This window comes from Myotis davidii, unplaced genomic scaffold (assembly GCF_000327345.1).
Source record: "Myotis davidii unplaced genomic scaffold, ASM32734v1 scaffold110, whole genome shotgun sequence".
NCBI classification, from domain to species: Eukaryota; Metazoa; Chordata; class Mammalia; order Chiroptera; family Vespertilionidae; genus Myotis; species Myotis davidii.
Window position 1 is genome coordinate 1,143,929 of NW_006283436.1, and position 21,402 is coordinate 1,165,330.

Genomic DNA, 21,402 nt, shown 5'->3' on the forward strand with positions numbered 1-21,402 from the left:
CTGCTGAAAACACAGAGCTGTGACATGTAGAATCTCCACCTTAGTTTGTTTGATCTGTTCTGCTTGAGAGAAAATGGGAACTCTAATTAGAAGTTGAGTTTTGAATCACTTTCTGAATAAAGGTAAAATAACTTCAAAATACCAAGCTGTCATCTTCCAAGGAGGAAAGCTCTCAAGATCAAGGCTGTTTGGGGGTTTTTCAGCAAAGATGGGTTCCACATGTAAAGGGCTTAGAAATGGAGGAATGATCAATTTGGAAATGTGATTTTTCAGAAGGAACTATCTCAAATATACAGAGCCCTAACCGGTTAGGCTCAGTGGATAGAGCATCAGCCTGCGGACTCAAGGGTCCCAGGTTCGATTCCGGTCAAGGGCATGTACCTTGGTTGGGGGCACATCCCCAGTGGGGAGTGTGCAGGAGGCAACTGATCGATGTTTCTCTCTCATCAATGTTTCTAACTCTCTATCCCTCTCCCTTCCTCTCTGTAAAAAAATCAATAAAATACATTTAAAAAATAAAATATACAGAATATTTGAATAATGCACATGTGTCATTTGCCAGGATTATCCAAAAAGGGACCTCATGCTGGGAGTCTCCTTCAACCTGCAATTTGCATCAAAGCAGAGAACAGAAGCCCAGCCAAAAGTCAAGCACAGAATAAAGGAAACGAGGACATGGATTCATGTTAAGTAAATGAACTACGACAATCTCTGTAATGACTGTTACATTTCATTTGTGTACTCCAAGCAAAATCTGTTAAAATAAATTATATATGTTTAAACTGGAAGTGTTCCTAGCATAATGGTATGAAGTACCTAGGGCTAAATTGAAACGATCATTCTAAAACTACACAAATCTCAGGAACATAAATTATAATTTCACGGTATGCCTGGAAATGGTAGTTTTGCAATAAAATTAAGATATATATTCTCAGTGTTTGTCTGACAAATGCAAATACGTGAAACAAACATGGTTAGTAAATGAACCAACAATTTGCTAAATTTGGAGAAATCTGTTTTTACACTGAATACTTCAATTGGCAAAAACCTAAAAAATTTTTATCTTTCTAAAGGGATTACCATTGGCATAATTCACAAGATGATTCCAAAATGACCGGTGATTGTAACAATGGAGATTTTCTGTTCTTAAAAACAAGAAAAGAGAAAGAAAAAATTAAAACACACACACACACACACACACACACAAGAACCTTAAGCAATGGGAAATATTTTTTTCTACATTACTTTTCTTTGTTGTATGTACATAGACTTTAAACAAGAGCAAATGCAAAACAATTCAAGTTTCCTTACTGAAGAATCAAATAGAGGCAAAACTAGAGGTTGGAATTACAAAACAAAACAAAAATCTTAAGTTAAGAAGACATATTGCCTCCATGGTTTTTGCTTGCCTCTTGCCTATCTGTTTGCAAGTGTAAGTAGTCAGCCCAACGGCTAAGAAACCCTAATGGGGCTGCTAGTATTCCAGCCACTCACCCATCCAGCAAACCTGCCACCAAAAGTGGTTACTGAATGCTAGCACCATCAATTCTGTTTTTAAAGCAAACATTCTTGATTTACTGATTTTAATAGTAATGACACAAATTGGGCATTCTCCTTGCCATGCAAACTTGCAGAAGTGGGTCTTGTAGAACCAGCTGCTTTTCCCTGAAGGGGCACTTATTTTCTGACCAAAACATCATCAATTTTTTAAAGTTATTAGTTTATTTGAGAAATGACTATTATTGCTGTTGATATTTCCTGAATTCTGCCCCAACCAAGTACAGATGATGTGAGGCAGACCTGACACAGACGTACTAGGAATGTACACTATTGGATCACATAGCTCTGTATATTCATGGAGAAAAAAAGAGGTCTGAATTAGCATACTTATTTGATCTTTTCCCTGAAGGGTTTTAAGAACATTGTGTTTAAAACTCTATTCAATCTATCTTTGGAAGCACTCTTTGCCAGAGGCAATAGTGCAGAGCAAGGAGACCAGGAAGCTGTTCATTTAGAACCAAGAGTCAGGGCCCCAGCTCTTCTGCTGACCACCAGTGGAGCTTTGGCCACTAAGTTTCAACCCTTTTTTTCTCAGGATTCTCATTTATAAAATGAGGAGGTTTTGGATTTTTATGAGCATTGAAGCCTCTGATCACACAGTGAAGTAAGGAAAGTGACTACATTTTTTAGAGCAGTTTTAGGTTCACAGCAAAATTGAGAAGGTACAGAGACTTTCCATATACTCCTTGCCTTCACACTTGTATAGTCTTTACCATTATTAACATCCCTCACTAGAGTGGTACATTTATTACAATTCATTAACCTTCATTGACGTATCAAAATCACCCAAAGTCCATAGTTTACCTTAGGGTTCGCTCTTGGTGTTGCTTTCTATGGGTTTGGACAAATGGGCAACAACATGTATCTATCATTGTAGTGTCATACAAGTATTGTTCCTCACCTAAAAATCCTCTCTTCCCATCCCCACCCCTGAGAATCACTAGTCCTGTATTATCTCCACACTTTTGCCTTTTCCAGGATGTCACAAAATTGGAATCATATAGTATGTAGCCTTGCAGATTGGCTTTTTTCACTTAGTGATATACATTTAAGACTTCTCCATGTCTTCTCATGGCTTCATCATTTCCTTTTTAGTGCTGGATAACATTCCATTGTCTGGATGTACCACAGTTTATTTATCCATTCACCTACTGAAGGGCCTCTTGGTTTTTCCTAGTTTTGGCAATTATAGATAAAGCAGCTATAAAGTTTCATGTATAGGTTTCTGTGTGGACCTATTTTCAACTTCTTTGGGTAAATACCAAGGCACATGATTGCTGGATCATATGGTAAGAGTATATTTAGCTTTCTAAGAAGCCACCAAACTGTCTTCCAAAGTAGTTGTATCAGGCCCTGGTGTGAAGGAAAACCCCTATTCTGTAAAAATACTGTTTGGAATTCTCTGCTATTCTTTAGACGGCCTCTTTGAATAGTGGGGGAGATAAACTTAGCTCTCTGACCTTGTAGGCTAGAGACTAGATACACCCAATGCCATGCCAGGTGCATTTTTTAATTGGATAGAACTGTATAGTTTTCAAGGCCGCCGCCAGCAAGCACACAAAGGGCTGGCTCTTCTATAAAAAGGGAAGTTCTGCTCGTAGCTTTGCTTAGATTTGGATTCATTTCCCTGAGCCCGCCGCGGTGAATAAAGGTGTAACTCCAAACTCTCAGAGCGCTGTTTGGTTCTGGTCCGGTTTTTTCTGTAACACTGGGAGGTAGTTCAATTGGTTAGAGCAGTGGTTCTCAACCTTCCTAATGCCGCAACCCTTTAATACAGTTCCTCATGTTGTGGTGACCCCCAACCATAAAATTATTTTTGTTGCTGCTTCATAACTGTAATTTTGATACTGTTGTGAATCATAACGTAAATATCTGATATGCAGGATGTATTTTCATTGTTACAAATTGAATATAATTAAAGCATAGTGATTAATCACAAAAACAATATGTAATTTTTATGTGTTTTCCCATGGTCTTAGGTGACCCCTGTGAAAGGGTCGTTCGACCCCCAAAGGGGTCACAACCCACAGGTTGAGAACCGCTGGGTTAGAGCCTCATCTTGATATGCCAAGGTTGTGGGTTCAATCCCCTGTCAGGACACATACAAGAGTCAAAAAATGATTGTATAAATAAGTGGAACAATAAATTGATCTATCTAAATAGAAATATTTTTAAAGTAGCTGTACATTTTGCATTCTCCTCAGTAAAAGGATGAGAGTTTCTTTTACTCTGTATCCTCAGTAACTTTTAGTGCTGTCAGTATTCTGGATCTTGGTCATTCTAATAAATATGTAGTGGTAAATTATTGTTTTAATGTGACATATAATATGAAGTATATTTTCATATGCTTATTTGCCCTCTGTGTATCTTTTTTGGTGAGGTGTCTATTAAGATCCTTGTTCCATTTCTATGGGAGCGTATGCACAGGTGACCCAGTGCGCCTCATTTGGATATACCAATACAGATGTCAAAGGGTACTTTATTATTTAGGCTGAGCTTAAACCAAAACTAAGAAGAGAGGAGACACAGGAGACAGAATACAAGAATCACACAGGTTTATTTACCAGAGCGCTGATGGGTTTCAGTCCTTGGCAGGCCACCCGGAGACACTCGCTGACAGAGACACACGGAGGTCGTCAGATACGCCGCGGAAGATGCTCGGTCTCTTGACTCGAAGAAAGGCCTCTAACAATCTGGGCTCAGGGCAGAGCAGGAACAGCAGGTTCCAGGGGGGTAAGAATGACGTCTCGTCTGTGGAGGGCAGACAGGCGTCTGGCTGCTGGTGTGAGGGTCCTTCTTTTATACCCGATGGAGGGGCATCTTCAGTGTCTCATATCAGTGTGCTCCAGTGGTGCCTTCTGGGCTTATCAGGGTACACACGCAGGGGGCTACAAAGTACTTATCGGGGTACACACATGTAGGTTAAGTTTCACGTCTAACATTCACCTCCAACACAAAATGGAGTTTGCTTATACTAATCCCTTTTGTATTAGAAGTAAAACCCAGAAGCGAAGTTTCAGACTAATACAAGTTAAGGTTACTTATATGTACTAAACTTATTACTATAACAATCCTTCACCCATTTTTTAAAATAAGGTTGTCTGTTTCCTTATTCTTAAGTTTTAAGAGCTCTTTGTATATTTTGGATAACAATCTTATCAGATGTGTCTTTTGCAATATTTTCTCCCAGTTTGTGGACTGTCTTCTCATTCTCCTGACATTGTCTCTTGCAGAACATAAGATTTTCATTGTAATGAAGTCCAGCTTATCAATTATTTATTTCATGGATCATGCCTTTGGCATTATATCTAAAAAGTCATCACCACACCCAGGGTCATCTTGGTTTTCTTTTATGCTATCTTCCAGGAGTCTGATAGTTTTGGATTTTACATTTGGATCTATGCTCCATTTTGAGTTAATTTTTGTGAACAGTGTAAGGTCTGTGTCTAGACATTTATTTGCACGTGGATGTTCAGTTGTTTCAGCACCGTTTGTTAAAAAGTCTATTTTACTCTATCGTATTGCCTTTTCTCCTTTATCAAAAATCAGTTGACTATATCCATATGGTTCTATTCTAAATAGGTTCTCGACAGTAAGTCTTTTTGTTAAAGGTTCATTGATTTTTCCAGAAGTCATTAATGTTCTACACCACATAAAATGACAATAGGTAACATAAGTGCTGCCCTCATAGCCAAGAAAAGCTTATACATGTCATATAGTGAGTGGTTTACCCGAGGGAGAACCATATAATTCAATGAATCTTACTATACTACATTTGCAAACTCAAATTTTGTAGCATCGGAAAAATGCAACTTTTTGTTTTTATTCAATAAATCTTTCCTTAGATTTCTAGTATTTGAATGAAATACTAGCTTATTTAATAATTAACAATAATTTAATTATTGTTACTAATTTAAACTTTGTTGAGGTTTGAAGAGGAGGAGAGAGGTGTCATTCAAGCCAACCCTACTGTAGACCTACATCTCCCACACCCTTACTCCATCATTCCCTTCCTCCCACCTTAGCCTATTTTTCTATATAGCACTTATCTCCATTTTGCATGATTTTATATATTTCTTTATTATTATTTGCTTCTCCTAGTAGAATGAAAGCTCCATAAGGGTAAGGTTCTGTCTTGTATACCCCTATGTGCCTAGTATATAGAAATATTCCTTGCACATGGTAGATGCTTAATATTTTTTGAATGAATGGTGCCATTTGGTTACTTTAAAGGTATTATCATGTGTAATGTCCCAATCACTTGTAACAATAACCTTAAATGTGCCATAATGTATATCTACATAAACTTCATCTCAGGAAAAGAAGAAAGTCAAGAGAAAGAAAGAAGATTTGTAAGAGATGTGGTCTGTGGACCAACCACATTGGCATCACATAGAATAAATTCAGAATGTAGAATCACAGGTCCCACTCAGAATCTACTAAATCAGAATCAATATTGTAATAAGAAGTGACTCACATGCACATGAAAGATTGAGAAGCACTACACTGGAAACCTATATTGGAGACCTATAGTTAATGGAAGACAGCAAACATATTGTTCCTCACCTGGGACCTGCTTCTAGCAGCCACAGCTGAGTGGAACATGATTCCTGATGATTCTCTTTTGGGTCTCTCCAGGGTGATTAAGTCAGTTTATCTCCAGTGCTTGTCTGACAAGAAGATCTAGAATTATATCAGACTGTCTTAACAAGTTCCAGAAAAAGTCCCTTGTTGATTTTTTTTAATAGAGAAGAACATTTTGCTTCCCAACCAGAAACAAAAAAGCCTAATGTACAAATACTCAGGAAGGGTAAAATATAGACAAAAACTTAATTAAACTAAGGTGAAATCCATAAACAAAAATAAAATATATCAGATTTCGCAAGTTTCGCTAAGGAAGGAGAGGTGCAGAGAGGAGGAGGGTATTCAATGCTTGTAAATTGTTAACTAGCAAGTTAACATGATAGAAAGAGAGGAATGTAGGAAACCAAAACAAAGTGTAAGGTGTGCCAATTTTTGTAGGGCCAACACTATAGACTTTGAATTGAAAAAATGTTGTTCCCATAAATTTATAAAGATTTAAAATATTCGAACATTATCATCAAAGTACTTGATTCCCAGTTTTTAATAATCCAAGTATTATTCAGTCACCCCAAAATAAACCACAGCACGGTGAATTACAGTCTTAGCACTGCCAATCCTATCTGTGCAGCATAACAAACGGAAGAGAAAGCCCCGGGAAGCCATGTGGATTTGCCATTTGGAGAAATCAAGACAATGAAAGCATATTCTCTGTGGGAACTCAACCTGCTACCAGCTCAAAGTCATCGTAAGGGCACTTTTCTGTAAATCACTATAAATTAAACACTAAATGCTTTGCAAATCCTTTTGGCATATCAAATCAAACTGACTCTCAGTTGGTGGAAGGCCCAGATGTAAGTTTTGTAACACACATCAATTACTACCTAATCCATCACTTGCAATGGCTGACTATGCTCAGTGCCACTCTCAAGAGCTAGTGTCATGGAAACAATTAACAGTATCAAGGTAGGAGTAGAATTTTAAAATGCTCTGGTCACTATTTGCAAAGCGAGTGGAGCAGGTATACACACATGTTCAGTTTGGCCTTTTAATCTCAAACCATATAATCTCTTAAACTATTAAAAGCAACAATGTTGTTATGTAAAAAAAAATGCCAATTTCTTCCATAGCAATTTTATATTAGCTCCTCTAACACTTTCTCTGATAATAGCCAACATTTTCCAGAAAAAGGCATGGTCACTCACATGGTTATTAACCTCAGTGATACACACATGCATTTCCTTCTGTGTGAGGCGTGTTGGTTTATTTGTATCCTTTACATTGCCATAGGGTAAATTCAACAGGAAATAACATTGCAAGGCAACACAACGTGAAGAAGTTGATGTCAACATGAAAGAGTCAACAGGCTGTTTGAACATCAAACCATCCTCACGACTGCATTTCCAATCCCACACAACCAGTGGGATTATGTCAGGTATATATAGCTTCATTTTCTGCTTGAATTAGCTAATTAACCAAGGTCAATTATCCTAATGAGAGATCATCATCCCCATGATGCACCAGATACTGCTCTGTACATTTAACATGTATTAATTCCTCATTTCCTCATAAAAATCATAGTGGTAAGTATCCCCATTTCACAAATGAGGAAACAGAGGCCAGTGTGCTTAAGGAACTTGTGCAAGGTCATATAACTAACTGTATTGGGTGCTTGACAAAGTACAAGTCCCACTCTCCTTAGCTGTATTTCCTACATCTCCAAATTTTGACCACCTTCCCCCAGTCTCCTTGGGCAACTAGAATGTTTTGAAGCAAATAGCCAGACAAAAATTCATAGAAATAGGAAGTAGAATGGTAGTTGCCAGAGGCCGAAGGGAGAGAGAAATGTTTAATAAGTATGGAATTTCAGTTTTACAAAATGAAAAGAGATGTAGAGATCATAGTGGTGATGGTTGCACAACATTAAGAATGTGTTTAATACCACTGAATTGAACACTTAAAAAATGGTGAAGATGGAAATATTTGTTATGTATATTTTACCACAATAAAAATAATTGAAGGGGGGGAGAGAAAGAGGCAGGTGCCTAGAAGAGATACAGAGGTACCACTGGGAGACTTCTTTGTGCCCATCACTTTAGTAGTTAAAAACAGCATCCACAGGGTTGGCACTGTATATATGCCTAGGTCTGTCTGTGGCTTTGGAGATACATGCATGGCCTGAAGCCTAGGAGCTCCTTGAATGTACTGCTTGGAAAGGTGGCCCCGGTAGCACAAACACGTGGAAATCACCCCCAAGAAAGCATCACTCCCCCTGGGTGCACTCTTCTCATTCACCACACTGTGCATCAGGATCTTAACTACATCAGGAGAGGTGCCCCAGACTAAAGATTTCATGAAATCTACAATTAACGGCAACGAAATATTCTTTTCTATGGACTATGAATGATAATCAGTGTTCTATACATGTAAGCAAAACTCATGCAAAAGAAATTAGAAAATGTATCTGACCTTGGGCTACATGACATAATAGGTGGCCAATAGTACTCACGCTCCAAATATTCTTCTTTCACATCAACTCCCTTCATTAAAGAATTGGTGAAAACTCAGCCAGGCAAGGCTAAGGGGAACGTCTCTGCACTAAACTTTCTGTCTCGGTCTCTCCTCACACTGTCCATCCAAGTCTGTGCATCCCACACTGTTCTTATGTCCCGTGCTTTGGAAGTGTCACTTCCTCGTATAAGTTCCCTTATTACTATTTCCAGGCAATTTTTAGTCTTTACTTTCCCCTTGCAAAGGACATGGTTTAAGTATGGAGTTTATATCAGCGGCATTTCTAAGAATGTTTGCTTCCTCCAGCACATTTTAGTGTTTCAGCTCAGGAAAGATGGCTCTGTAATGTGAATGGGCTTACACTGCCGCCCTTGCCCTATGTCTTTACTTCAGAAGACTCCAAGTCTTGGCTCCTGCTTGGCCACTCTGAGACTGTTGGAGAGATGTGTATTTTGTTCTGTTTTGTGGCCTCTTTTGTTGAGAAAAATATTTTTCAGATTAAGGTTTATTTAAAAAGAGGATGACTTGCCCGCCCTTAGCTCTGTTCAGGGGAAAATATGCTATCCTCCCCCACATACCCTTATACTTTATTTATAAACAATTAAATGTTCCTATTGATTCGTATGAAACAGTTATAATATGACTTATCTCAGCACAGAGGAAAGAATATTAATTTCCAAAGTCTGCTCTAGGTGCCTGGAACCAGACACAATAAAGTGCAAGCTAAGGAATCATTTGTGATTCACATGAATGGTTTCCCAAAGAAGGAGCGAGGCTTCCGTTTGCACTATCCTTAGCTTTCACTGTATTCTCAGCCCCCAGGGTGATGTTTAATGTGCTGGGGTAATAGGCATTTGTATGTTATTATCTGAAGAACTGAAACCATTTTTTAAATCCCATAAGGTTGTTAATTTTGACCAAGGAGGAAGAAAATGCAGAGACCAACATTTGACCGAAAAGCATACTAAATAAACTCAGTAGACAAACAAGAGAAACTTACTTTTTATATTTGTGGAACTGCCCAAGAGAAGCTTATCTCTCAGCTCCTATATTTCTTTTTTAACCTGATTAATACTTTGCATATGGAATATCTTTAAAATATCCTTGGTTATGCTGTAGCACAGTGAAGCCATTGAAAAACAAATCATATGAATAATGCAGTAGAAAAATCAAAACAATTTAAAAAGCCAAATCAGTAAAAATTCATCTGGATAAAAGTGACAAAAGCTATTCAACTCAAAATGGGTGAAGTTAAAAATAAGAAGGAGGGAAATTACTGGCTCACAAAATGGTCAAGTGCATGAATCCCGAACCAGGGGCACAAATGCTATCATCAGGACTCAATTTCTCTCCACACTTGGCTCTGTAGACCTCCAGGTTGGCTTCCTTCTAGGGTATACCTTGTCCTCATGGGAAATTTGCAGCTCAGGCTTATTTCAGCCTAGAGCTAGCAAGCCCTGAAGAAAGAGATTGTCTCTTCCCCATTCGAACAAGTGTCTCAGAAATGAGTCTCATTGTCCTGGCTTAGGTCATAGGCCATCCCTGAACCAGCCATATGCCAGGGCAACATAATACACTAGATCTGGTGTGGAATAAGGTGCTGCCTGAGAGCCCCGTCCTCATGGACTAGAGGCACTGGGGAGAGAGGATCCCCAGAGTAAAATTAAGGTGCCATTATTAAAAATAAAAAAAATAAGGGCAGGGGGAATGCATGCCAGACAAGCTACAGGCTGCCCGTTTCAGCACTCAATTTAATTAACTCTCCAGCCTCAGCTTGTGGGAGAGTGACCAAATCTTTTAAAAGAAAAATTAAGTCTAAATCTTGACTAATCAGCAAATGCAGATATTAAATAAAAGTTAGGACAATAGCCCTTCCATTGCAACAGCAAGAAAATATGTGGGTCACTAAACTGGAATTAAAATCTGAGTCTCTCCAGAAACAATTGTTAGCTCAGTGCTAAAGCCACAAGCATCCAAGTACATGATAGCACACTCTCCTGTCAAGAGGTCCTCTTCCTCTTCACTTCAGTTTGCACTTGCTCTGACATTACACCATATGGTGTGGGCCAAGTGCTCTTGTATGCAAAGTGAGTTCAGAGTAAATAAGCTAAAAATGTCTTACATACATAATGGCTCTTGTTTCAACGTAGCTGTGACTACTAGATTGCTGCAAACACCAAAATAATAGTACTGCTAATGAGATTTGTTCATAACTTACTACACTGTCAACTCTAATGTTCAACCATAATGGTTATTATTTATTGATAAGTTGTGTGTGCACAAAGCAGTCGCTGAGGCCAAAAGCAGCCTCTTAACAGAACCCAAGCTTATTAAATTGTAAATAATCTCCTAAAGATAACTATTTTTTTTAATCTTCCCAACATCTCTGCCATTTGAGACATGTCTTAATTAAAAGGCAAAGGCATATATCTGAAGTCAGAACACCAAGGTTCCTCCTGTGAGAGACTGATGTGAAGACGCCCAATGCTGGTAAGGATGCAGACAAGCAGACACTTCAAGACGTCATCAGTGGGAAAGTGTTTGACCCAGCCTTTTGGAGAGGAATCGGACACAATATATTAAAATTTTAAAGGCACATATCCTTTGACTCAGCAATTTTACTTCTGGGAATCAACCCTGTAAAAATTAAAGTACCAGTACCTGAGGACATACATACAAAGATGTTTGCTGCCGTTGTGTTTCTGATGGCAAAAATTTGAAACAATCTACATGTCCACAGAATAGAATGTTTGAATACCTGGAGGTGTATCTGTATGGTGCAGGTTATCATGCAACTGCTAAAAAAACAAGTCAGGTTTATATCTTATCGTGGAGAAATATATGTGATCTAATATTAGATGAGAAAAGCAAGTTGCAGGGAAATTAGATAGATAGATGATGATGAATAGATAGATAGATAGATAGATAGATAGATAGATGATAGATAGATAGATAGATAGATAGATAGATAGATAGATAGATAGATACAAATATACATTGTGTTATCACATCTTTGTATAAAATAATAGAATAGCCGAAACCGGTCTGGCTCAGTGGATAGAGCGTCGGCCTGCGGACCAAAAGGTCCCGGGTTCGATTCCGGTCAAGGGCATGTACCTGGGTTGCAGGCACATCCCCGGTGGGGGATGTGCAGGAGGCGGCTGATCGATGTTTCTCTCTCATCGATGTTTCTGACTCTCTATCTCTCTCCCTTCCTCTCTGTAAAAAATCAATAAAATATATTTTTTTAAAAAAAGAATAGAATAATAGGGTTTGGATTTAGGTTTGGTAATTTGATTGATCTTTGAACCTAATATTTTTCACCAGCCAAATAAAGGTAATTTTGGGTGAAGATCAAATAAGATAATGATGAAAATAATTTGTGAACTGTATACAGGAATTAAATGTCATATAATAATATTATTACAAGATAGTCTCATGTCAGTCTGAAGTTCAGGCTCCACAAAGTCTTCCAAGGGTAGTATCAACTTACAGAGTTGTACTCGGTTCTGTCCATGCGAACATCAGCCACCTCTTCTGGTCTCTAATTGTGTATAGTGGATTCACAAGAGAGAAAACAAATGGTGACCTACAGTTAATACCTCTGCAGATTACCCATACAGTGCCAAAAAAATAGCTGCATATGTTCCAAACGAAGCCACATAATCCATTCAGTACCTTCGGCCTAATAAGATCATGTTTATTTAAGTGCTGAATTAAGTAGAGGACCAGAGAAGATAATTGCCTTGCAGAGATATAATTATATATAAGTGTTTTCACTTTTAAAATCAACATATTCTCTCCTCATATATGCTTTATAAATGGTTTTAATCATACAATAGATACAATTTTATATCCTGTCTCGGGGGCCAGGTGGCTCTGTTTCTTTCTCTCTGTGTAATCCTTGAAAATTACTTACCCTCGCTGTCTCAGTTCCTTCATTTGCCAAATGGGGTAATAATAATGCCTACCCCTTGATTGTTGTGATAATTAAGTGAGTTAAAACATTTAAAGGACTTAAAACAGACATATTATCTAATGGATGCTAAATAAATGTTAGTTATTATTATCCTAATCTTTCAATTTAATATTTTAAAATGCCGTTTCCATATTCATTATATAGTCTTCATGTTTAATAGTACATAAATAACATGCTCTATCACATAGGTGTGTTGTAATTTATTTGGACATTATATTTACTTTATTTTTCAAAAAAATTTTCATTTCACTATTGTAAACAATACCTTAATCAATATCTTTGTGCACTGAATTTTTCCATACTCTGAATTATTCCCATAAAATAGATCCCAGCAAGAGTTTTGAGAAAGAAAGGACATAGCAATCTTTAAGAATTTTGACGTACCCTTGAGAGTAAGACTTTAAAGCAGCGGTTCTCAACCTGTGGATCGTGACCCCCTTGGGGGTCGAACGACCCTTTCACAGGGGTCACCTAAGACCACTGGAAAACACATATATAATTACATATTGTTTTTGTGATGAATCACTATGCTTTAATTATGTTCAATTTGTAACAATGAAAATACATTCTGCATATCAGATATTTACATTACGATTCACAATAGTAGCAAAATTACAGTTATGAAGTAGCAACGAAAATAATTTTATGGTTGGGGGTCACCACAACATGAGGAACTGTATTAAAGGGTTGTGGCATTAGGAAGGTTGAGAACCACTGCTTTAAAGTATGAATATTCCTTCTAAACCCTTTTCAGAACTTGACATGATGTCCTTCATCCAGTCATTCAACACTGGATGATGTTTTTATCAACATTGGTTTAAGAAAGGTTACTATAGGAAATTACCACATTAACCCAGCCCCGTAGCTCGGTAGGTTAGAGCATCATCCTGATTCACCAATATTGCGAGTTTAATCCCCAGTCAGGGCACATACAAGAAACAACCAATGAGTGTATAAACAGTATAAATAAATGGAACAACAAATTGATGTTTCTCTCTCTATTACTCTCTCTCATTAATTTTAAAAATTGGAATAAAAATTTTAAATAATAAATTACCATATTAGAATTCACCTACAAAATATTTGAGTCTCAGATCTTTTTATAACATAGTTTCCTAAGTATAATCATGTCATATTAGAGCTTTGCTGTTAATAAGTCAATCTGAACTAAAAAAAAAAAAAATAATAACAAAAAACAGGAAAGCCCACTTACTCAATGACATCTTTAGCACATAAAATTTCCCCTATGATTCATACACTCAAAAACCATGCACCCCAAAATATTTAGCTCCTTCTGACTCATTCTGAAACACACTGACAACTTCTCCATTGAAATTCAACATGTCCCAATACTGTAAGGTCCTCTTTTGCTCTAATTAATTAGTTCCCTTTCCCACTAACAAAATGCAAGAGTGGTCACCTCTATATTTACAGATTGTGGAATGAAGCACACTGCTGGAACCTTCCACTGCTCACTAGTCTAAGTGTTCCCATCTTTCAAGCATGCTTCTCTCTAACCTAACACTGGACTTTCATTATCTCCCTTCCCTGTCCACAGGTGACGCCACCACCACTGTCCACAGGTGACATCTTATCCTTCAAAATCCTGGATGTTTACTTAACCCCATTTCCATCTGCAGACCCTAAGTTTTCTGTGTCCTCTCTGCACAGTTTGCTTAAGGAGACACATCACCCTCACTAGTTTACATGGATTTATCCAGGCTTTCAAAGCACAGTTACCTCTCCCATAACAATCTCCTTGCTTTCCTCCTCTACCAACACACCCTTGAGTGTTCCATCCTGTGTAGAGGTCACGCCACACAGAGAGCAAGAGGAAAATTGAATCGTAATGTCTGTTTTTTCTCATTGGCCCCTTTTCCTAATTCTAATTATTACAGCATCCAAAAAATAAACATAAAATTCATTCCTCAGGTGTTTTTCTCCTCTATGGCTACAAATCACACTGGGCTGCTGGGCTGGCAAACTTTCAAGTTCCTTTGCCACCAATTATTGAATTAATTAATTTTCCAGCAGCTTGCTCTTTGTTCTACATAGCACATAAGTGGTGCTCAGGGCTGGCAAATTTATACTAAGAAAGCAAGACAAGTGCTAATTTAAGTCACCATGAGAAGCACTTAAAACCCCCACACCTTCCAACAGACCCTTGCTGATCATTATCTACTTCCCAGGCATGACCAAGTGAGTGACTTCAGAGACCTATGAATTTCACCAAAGTGGCCTTGCAAGAACCCAGACTAAATCTGAAATTAAAATCATTCTTTGAAACCCCACTGGAGATCCTAGCAATATGGCCGGGGTAACACTACTGGTTGGCTAAATGGCAAGTCATTTATCCTCTCAGCCCTTGTTTCCTCACACGTGAAATGAGGAACAGTGATTCACTTCACAGAAAAACTGCATGTGTTTAATTAATTAACAACACACATCAAAAATACAAACTGCAGCCCTACCGGGTTTAGCTCGGTGGATAGAGCATTGGCCTGTGGACTGAAGGGTCCCAGGTTCGATTCCGGTCAAGGGCACGTGCCCGGGTTGCGGGTTCAATCCCCAGTGTGGGGCGTGCAGGAGGCAGCCAATTGATGATTCTCTCTCATCATTGATGTTTCTATCTCTCTCTCCCTCTTCCTTCCTCTCTGAAATCAATAAAAAAATATACATATAAAAAAATAAAAACTGCAGAACACCTTTGCTCAGCCCCTAAGTGCAGTAAAAATGCCCAAAGCATTGTTGTTTAGTTGATATTACCTACATCTTTCCTTAAGTTGTGCCTCTGGTCTGGCCCATCAACACATTTTTGTCTAAACACATAGAAAACTTAAAAGTCACACCTGTGGATTTTAGTTGCCTATTTTAATGTTTTCTTTTCATTGCTGCAATTGTTGGGGCATTATATTTTCTTCATCAAACATTCACTGAGATTTCCATTTATTACAGAAAATACTAGACAACCAGGCCAGAAAATTGCATGTCTGACTAGCATTTATCTAGCCAAATGAGCCCACATCAAAATCAGTTTTACTTTTCTTACTCCAGAGTACCTTCTGTGACTAGACAAAAGATGATGGAAACTTCATCATAGAACATCAAACCCTGCCAGGCACATTTCCATCTGTCCTATTGAAGACTGCCAAAAGCATTTTTTGAGTTTGTGGGGTTCTTTTTCCATAGTTAGTCAATCAAAAATTATCTGAAGTTATTCAAGGACTAGGAAATGTGGTTGTTCCTACCCTCACTGGCCTCTTGGACTATGGAAGACACATCTGACCAAAAGAGAAACAGAAAAAGCAACTTATGCAGAAGTGGTACATACCTTCAGAATCTGTTTATTTTAGCCCACAAAATACCCACAATCAGCCTAAGTGATGAAGAATCATGTCCATAAAGGGAGAGAGAGAAAAGACGTCTTAGGCCCTAAAGAGGTAGGAAGTGTCACAGCTAGAATGTGGATCCAAGAAGGTTAGAAAAGAAATCAAATTGATGCCAAGGAGGTAAGGTCAAGGCCAAGCATTTGGGATTGAATGGGTCAATGGCTAGTCATCCAAGTCAAAAAGTAGACTACCCATTTTGGCATTGGGGCCAGGGAAAGTCTTACTGATAAACAGCAGAGAGAAAAATTATTCAGGTTAAACATATTTGTTCTTCTCTGAGCAGAGACCAAGTAGTTAAAGAGATGAAAGCTTTCTTAATTCTCCTCCTTGAATAAGAACTATGTTAAGTCATTAACCTGTGCCAGATTTACAGTCATTTCTCATCAGTCAACCCTTGTCAGTCCTACTTTTCTGCTTTCCCCAAAGATTCTTATGACCATCAAATATGTCCAAGATCAGTTCCTGTCCTTGTTTAGGCTCTTACTGCTTCAGGCTGATCTGTCAGTCTTTTTTCATGCTTCTCCTAAAGAGCCATGGCAGGATCATGCCTGGACATTGTAGTTTCTAAATACACAAATATGCTAATGGGTCTTTATTAAGAAACCATAGAGTGTTTGGTCACCATGATAGGTACTATGAGAATGTTGTTTTAAAAAATAAGGTTTTCTTTTTAATTAATGACTTCAAACTCTCACATATACAACGGCACTTAACCAATGCATTAACAAAGTAAGTTTTGATCGAGTGGAAGTCAAGATAGTACTGAAAAAGCAGAATCCAGAGGTCCTGAATGAGCACCCTCTAACCACAACCTCAGGAAATGAGGTCAGACCTAACCGGGGAAAGTGATCACTCCAGCTGCCTCCCTTTCTTACTTCCCATTCACTCCTTAACCCTCTGGCATCTGTCTTTCTTCAACCACATGCTTGTTATATGGAAGCTAGTGGTTCCCAAATTTAATATGCATTGAATTACCTGGAAAGCTTGTTAGAACACAGATTGCTGGGCTCCACTCCCAGCATGTCTAATTCAGTAGGTCTGAAATGGGGCCTGGGAGTTTGTCTTTCCAAGAAGTTCCCAGGTGCTGAGGCTGCTGCCGCTGCTCTGTGAACCTCACTTTGAGAACCACTGCCATGTGACCTTGAGCAAGTCTATTTTCCAAATGTGAGAATACCTACCCTCTCCCTACCTCAGAGAATTACTGAAAGAATCTAAAACTTGTGAAGAAAATGAAACATTGTGAAAAGACTTTGTAAACTAAGCAGATATGCCATTAGTGAGCTTTAATGCCTAATCGCCTCTACTTGTTGCATTTGACCCCAAGGGACACTTTGTCCTTGAAACTCTGCTCCCTAGTCCACTGCTCCTTTCTGTCTCCTTCACTTGTCCTCTATGCTCTGCTCTTCTTTCTCTACACTTCCTCTCTACAAATTCATCTAGTCTGATTTGCTAAAAAATCACTTGTAAGAAAAATTACCCTTAAGTTTTATATTTCTAATTTATCCTGCTCTGTTCACAATTTCTCTAGGTTTAAAAATATATTACATATTACCTTCACCCCTTTTTACCTCTTCCTTCCAGCTATCAAAGTCTCAAATGCTTTCTCTTACCTCATCTGCCCTGTTGCCTCCCTTCCTCTACAATCTCTGTGCCACCCTTATTGACCTCTGTCCCACCAGCCTCCCACAAGGCCTCTGGACAACCTCCCTGATCCACTTCTCTAAAATGCTCCCTACTTGTGAAGCTGCTTAAAATACTGCTTTCATGAAGTCCCACTCCCCCCACCACACACACACCCAAGTATAAAATTCTGGCTTCTCGTGGCCTACATAATGAATTCCCAAGGTTAGTCAGATATAGAGCTTCGCAATCTGCCCTCCCCTTGGAACAGAGGCTGGTGGATGCCTGTCAGGGCAGTGGTAGGACAGACTCTTGCAATGAGTGAACTTCCTTTTCAACTCTCCAGTTCTATTAGATATTTCCAATCTTTAGTTCTACTATTTCCCTAATAAAGCTACTATTCCCCTAATAAAGCTTCAATCAATCCATTCTGCTACTTTGTTTGCACCAAAATACCATCTTAATTATCACTAATGTATATTTGCTTATGATGTTTCCACTCCTTTCTGTCCACACAAATTCTAGTCACCCAACCAGGTCAAAGTCACTGCTCAAAATTCCATACACTCTCAAGCACTTTGTACTTATAGTCTTCCCTTTATTTCTCCTCTTGTTCCCCTTCTCCTCCTCCTCTCCCTCCTCCTCCTCCTTCTTCTTTTTCTACTTCTTCTTCTTCCTCTTCCTCTCCCCCCCGGCCCCCGCCACCTCACCATACAACATACTTTGGGACCTCTTATCCTCATCTACTCTCATGGCTTTAAATACCCCCTATTTGCTGGTGACTCCTTATTTGCCTCCAGGCTTAACATCTACTTTGAGCCCCAGACTGTCTTGGTATCTTAACTTTGATGTCCAAGATGCACATTAAATTTATCTAATCAGAACTCTTAGCTCACCTCTCTAATCTCCCTCCTGTGTCTGCTACAATCCCCCCTCTCTCAATAAATGACACTATTCATTTAACTCAACCCAAAATTTAGACATCAATCTTAATATCCACCCACATTTAACCCATCAGCACATTCTGTGTGTAATACCAGCATAACATAGCTCAAATATGTTCAATTCTCTCCATCTCCACTGCTACCACTTTAGACCAAGTCACCAAAATCTCTGTCCTGGAATGTTGCAATAGTCCCCTACATGAACTTCCTACATTCGTACTTGGCCTTCTCCCATAACAAATAGTTATTTATTTTTTTGTGATTTTTTTCTATTTTTAAACTTTTCGATTACAGTTGACATTCAATATTAGATTGGTTTTGGGGTATAGATAATAGTGGTTAGACAGTTATATAACTTATGAAGTGATCCCCCAATACATCTAGTACCCACCTGGTAAATACATAGTTATTACCACATTATTGACTATATTCCCTATACTGTAATTTACATCCTTGTGACTATTTTGTAACTTCCAACTTGTACATCTTAATCCCTTCACCTTTTTACTCAACCCCATAAGCCCCTTCCATCTGGCAACCATCAGTTTGATCTTTTTTTAAACATAAATAACATCACATCAATCTCCTGCTTAAAATATTGCAATGACCTCCCATTTCCCCTAATAATAAAATTCAAAGTTCTCACTGCAGCCTACAGCATTGGGGTCTTGCCTCTCTAATCTCAATTGGTACCACATTCACCTCTCTATGAGCACCTTATTCAAACCACACTGGTCTTCTTTTGTTCCTTACATAAGCTAAGCTCTTTCCTGACTTCTACTGTTTCCTCTTTGCTGGTCTTTCACATGGTTGATTTTTCCTCATCCTTCAAAGAGAGGTCTTTCTTGACTACCCTGTCTAAAATATTTCCTATAAAAAAGGTATTCTCCACCTTACTGAGAGTATCAAAATATAAAATCTTACTAATTATGTTGTTTACTTTTTATCTTTCTCTAGCTTTATCTCCTGACCTCCCACGATGTTGTATACCTTGTAAAAGCTAGTGGGCTCTGCTCATCATGGTCCATTGGGGCCCATGATTGATGGAGGCTTCCTCCCAACATATGTGTCCATGAAGATCAGCACACAATGGGACTACATGTGGTTAAGTGCATGTGGGTGTGGCTCCTAAAGTTTCCAACAAGACACATACCAATTTTGTTTGCTTTTGCCAAAATAAGTTATTTGGCAGGCTTCAGAGAAGGTGGGAAAAATAATACTTCATGTGCCCAGAAAAGGGAAAGATGAAAATAGTTGGTCAGGAGCATTGATGTCACACCCACCTTCTACTAAAAGATTCTTCCACCCAGAAGTAAGACAATAAAAATATTTGGTTCATGTGTACTTCTGACTTTCATACCCACTCTCTATTTAAAGCATTCGACCACCTGTCCAGGCTAACATAACCTCTCTAAATACCTCTATGTTATTTCTGGAATTCTCTGGTGTAATTGTTCAATTCTCTATCTTCCCATCTACACTATTAATAAGAAGGCAGGGACCCAGATCTCTTTTCTCTTAACCTAGGATTCTGAGAACCTGGCCCAGTACCTTTCACATAACAGATTCTGGACAAATATTTGTTGAAGGAATATCTTGTAGTTTTTCATGTGTATGTGTTTTTGTCTGCACAATTGGACTAACTATTCCTTTATATATAGTACCTAAAGACAAGAATTTATATTTCATGTATCTTTCAGCTCATTTGTTGTGGAGGTATTTTCATTTTGGCAGAACACCATAAATAATTGTTGAACTAAGTTAACTAATAGTATTGAGGCCACGCATCCACATGAATTGCATAAAATACCCTATTAAAAAGGTACTCTCAAATCCCAGCACCACCGTTTTTTTTAATACATACCTATAAAGATACACATTGCCATCCCTCGCTTCCTGCAAATGTCCATGGCCAGTTTTCTTTGGTAGGGAAAACCCAACAGATAATTGCATGGGCTTTCTTGGTTCTGTTGGTGGTCAATCTGTGTCTGGAAGCAAAACTTCTATTTCCACAGGATTTTATCACAGCAGTAGTCACAGGACTCAAATTTTAGTCATTGATAGTATCGCAGCTCAGCTATGTATCCCAATGTGAAAATGAAAACTTATGTTCCTCTCCCTTGTATTCCCTTTCCTTAAGTTGCCAGTTCCTAAAATGATGCTGAGATTAAAATATTGAGGAGGGTCATTAAGCATGATGACAGATCTGTCTCAAAGACCTCATTATATGAGAGAGAACAGTGATATTGTTGAGATTTTTTGCATCAGAAAATGTCCTCTGACTATCAGGTGGTGTCTACTTCTGCTGACAAGATCGAAGTGCATGTATTTGGACAATTTTCCTGCCACAATACCATTGGACTCATAACTTTCTTTCTTATTAAAATGTTTCAATTGACTGAGTATTCTTGATTTTTCAAATCACACAAGCCAGGGCAATATAGTAGAAAGAGTTAGAGAGGCCTTGTTTAATTCCATAGCATATCTTGAGCAAATTACTTAACCAGAATTTCAGTCTCCTCATAAAAAAAAAAGAGGATAATAAAACATACCTCATAGGATTAAATAACATAGCATTGGATGTACTTAATTTCTGTTCCTGGCACAGGGAGATATTTAATAAATGTTTGATTTCTAACAGCTACTTTACCTGTTAAGCGAGGTACCAATTTAAAGTTCCTTTAAATAAAAACACCTAGCAATCACATAACTAATGAATCTAATAGCCCATAGCAGGGCCTGATAAGCTCTACACAGTATTGTCAGCCATGAGCATCTACGCTAGGACATGCTATGCTACAGTCTGGTTTTTGTACTT

At 38.3% G+C, this 21,402-nt stretch overlaps 1 long non-coding RNA gene across 1 annotated transcript in view; it reads right to left on the bottom strand.

Moving 5' to 3' along the window:
- Positions 1 to 4,436, bottom strand: part of LOC107183034 — a 21,140-nt gene extending 16,704 nt beyond the window's left edge. The window contains exon 1 of the long non-coding RNA XR_001513814.1: positions 4,125 to 4,436. This is a non-coding gene — a long non-coding RNA (uncharacterized LOC107183034). The remainder of the gene's footprint in view (positions 1 to 4,124) is intronic.
- Positions 4,437 to 21,402: the final 16,966 nt, after the last annotated feature.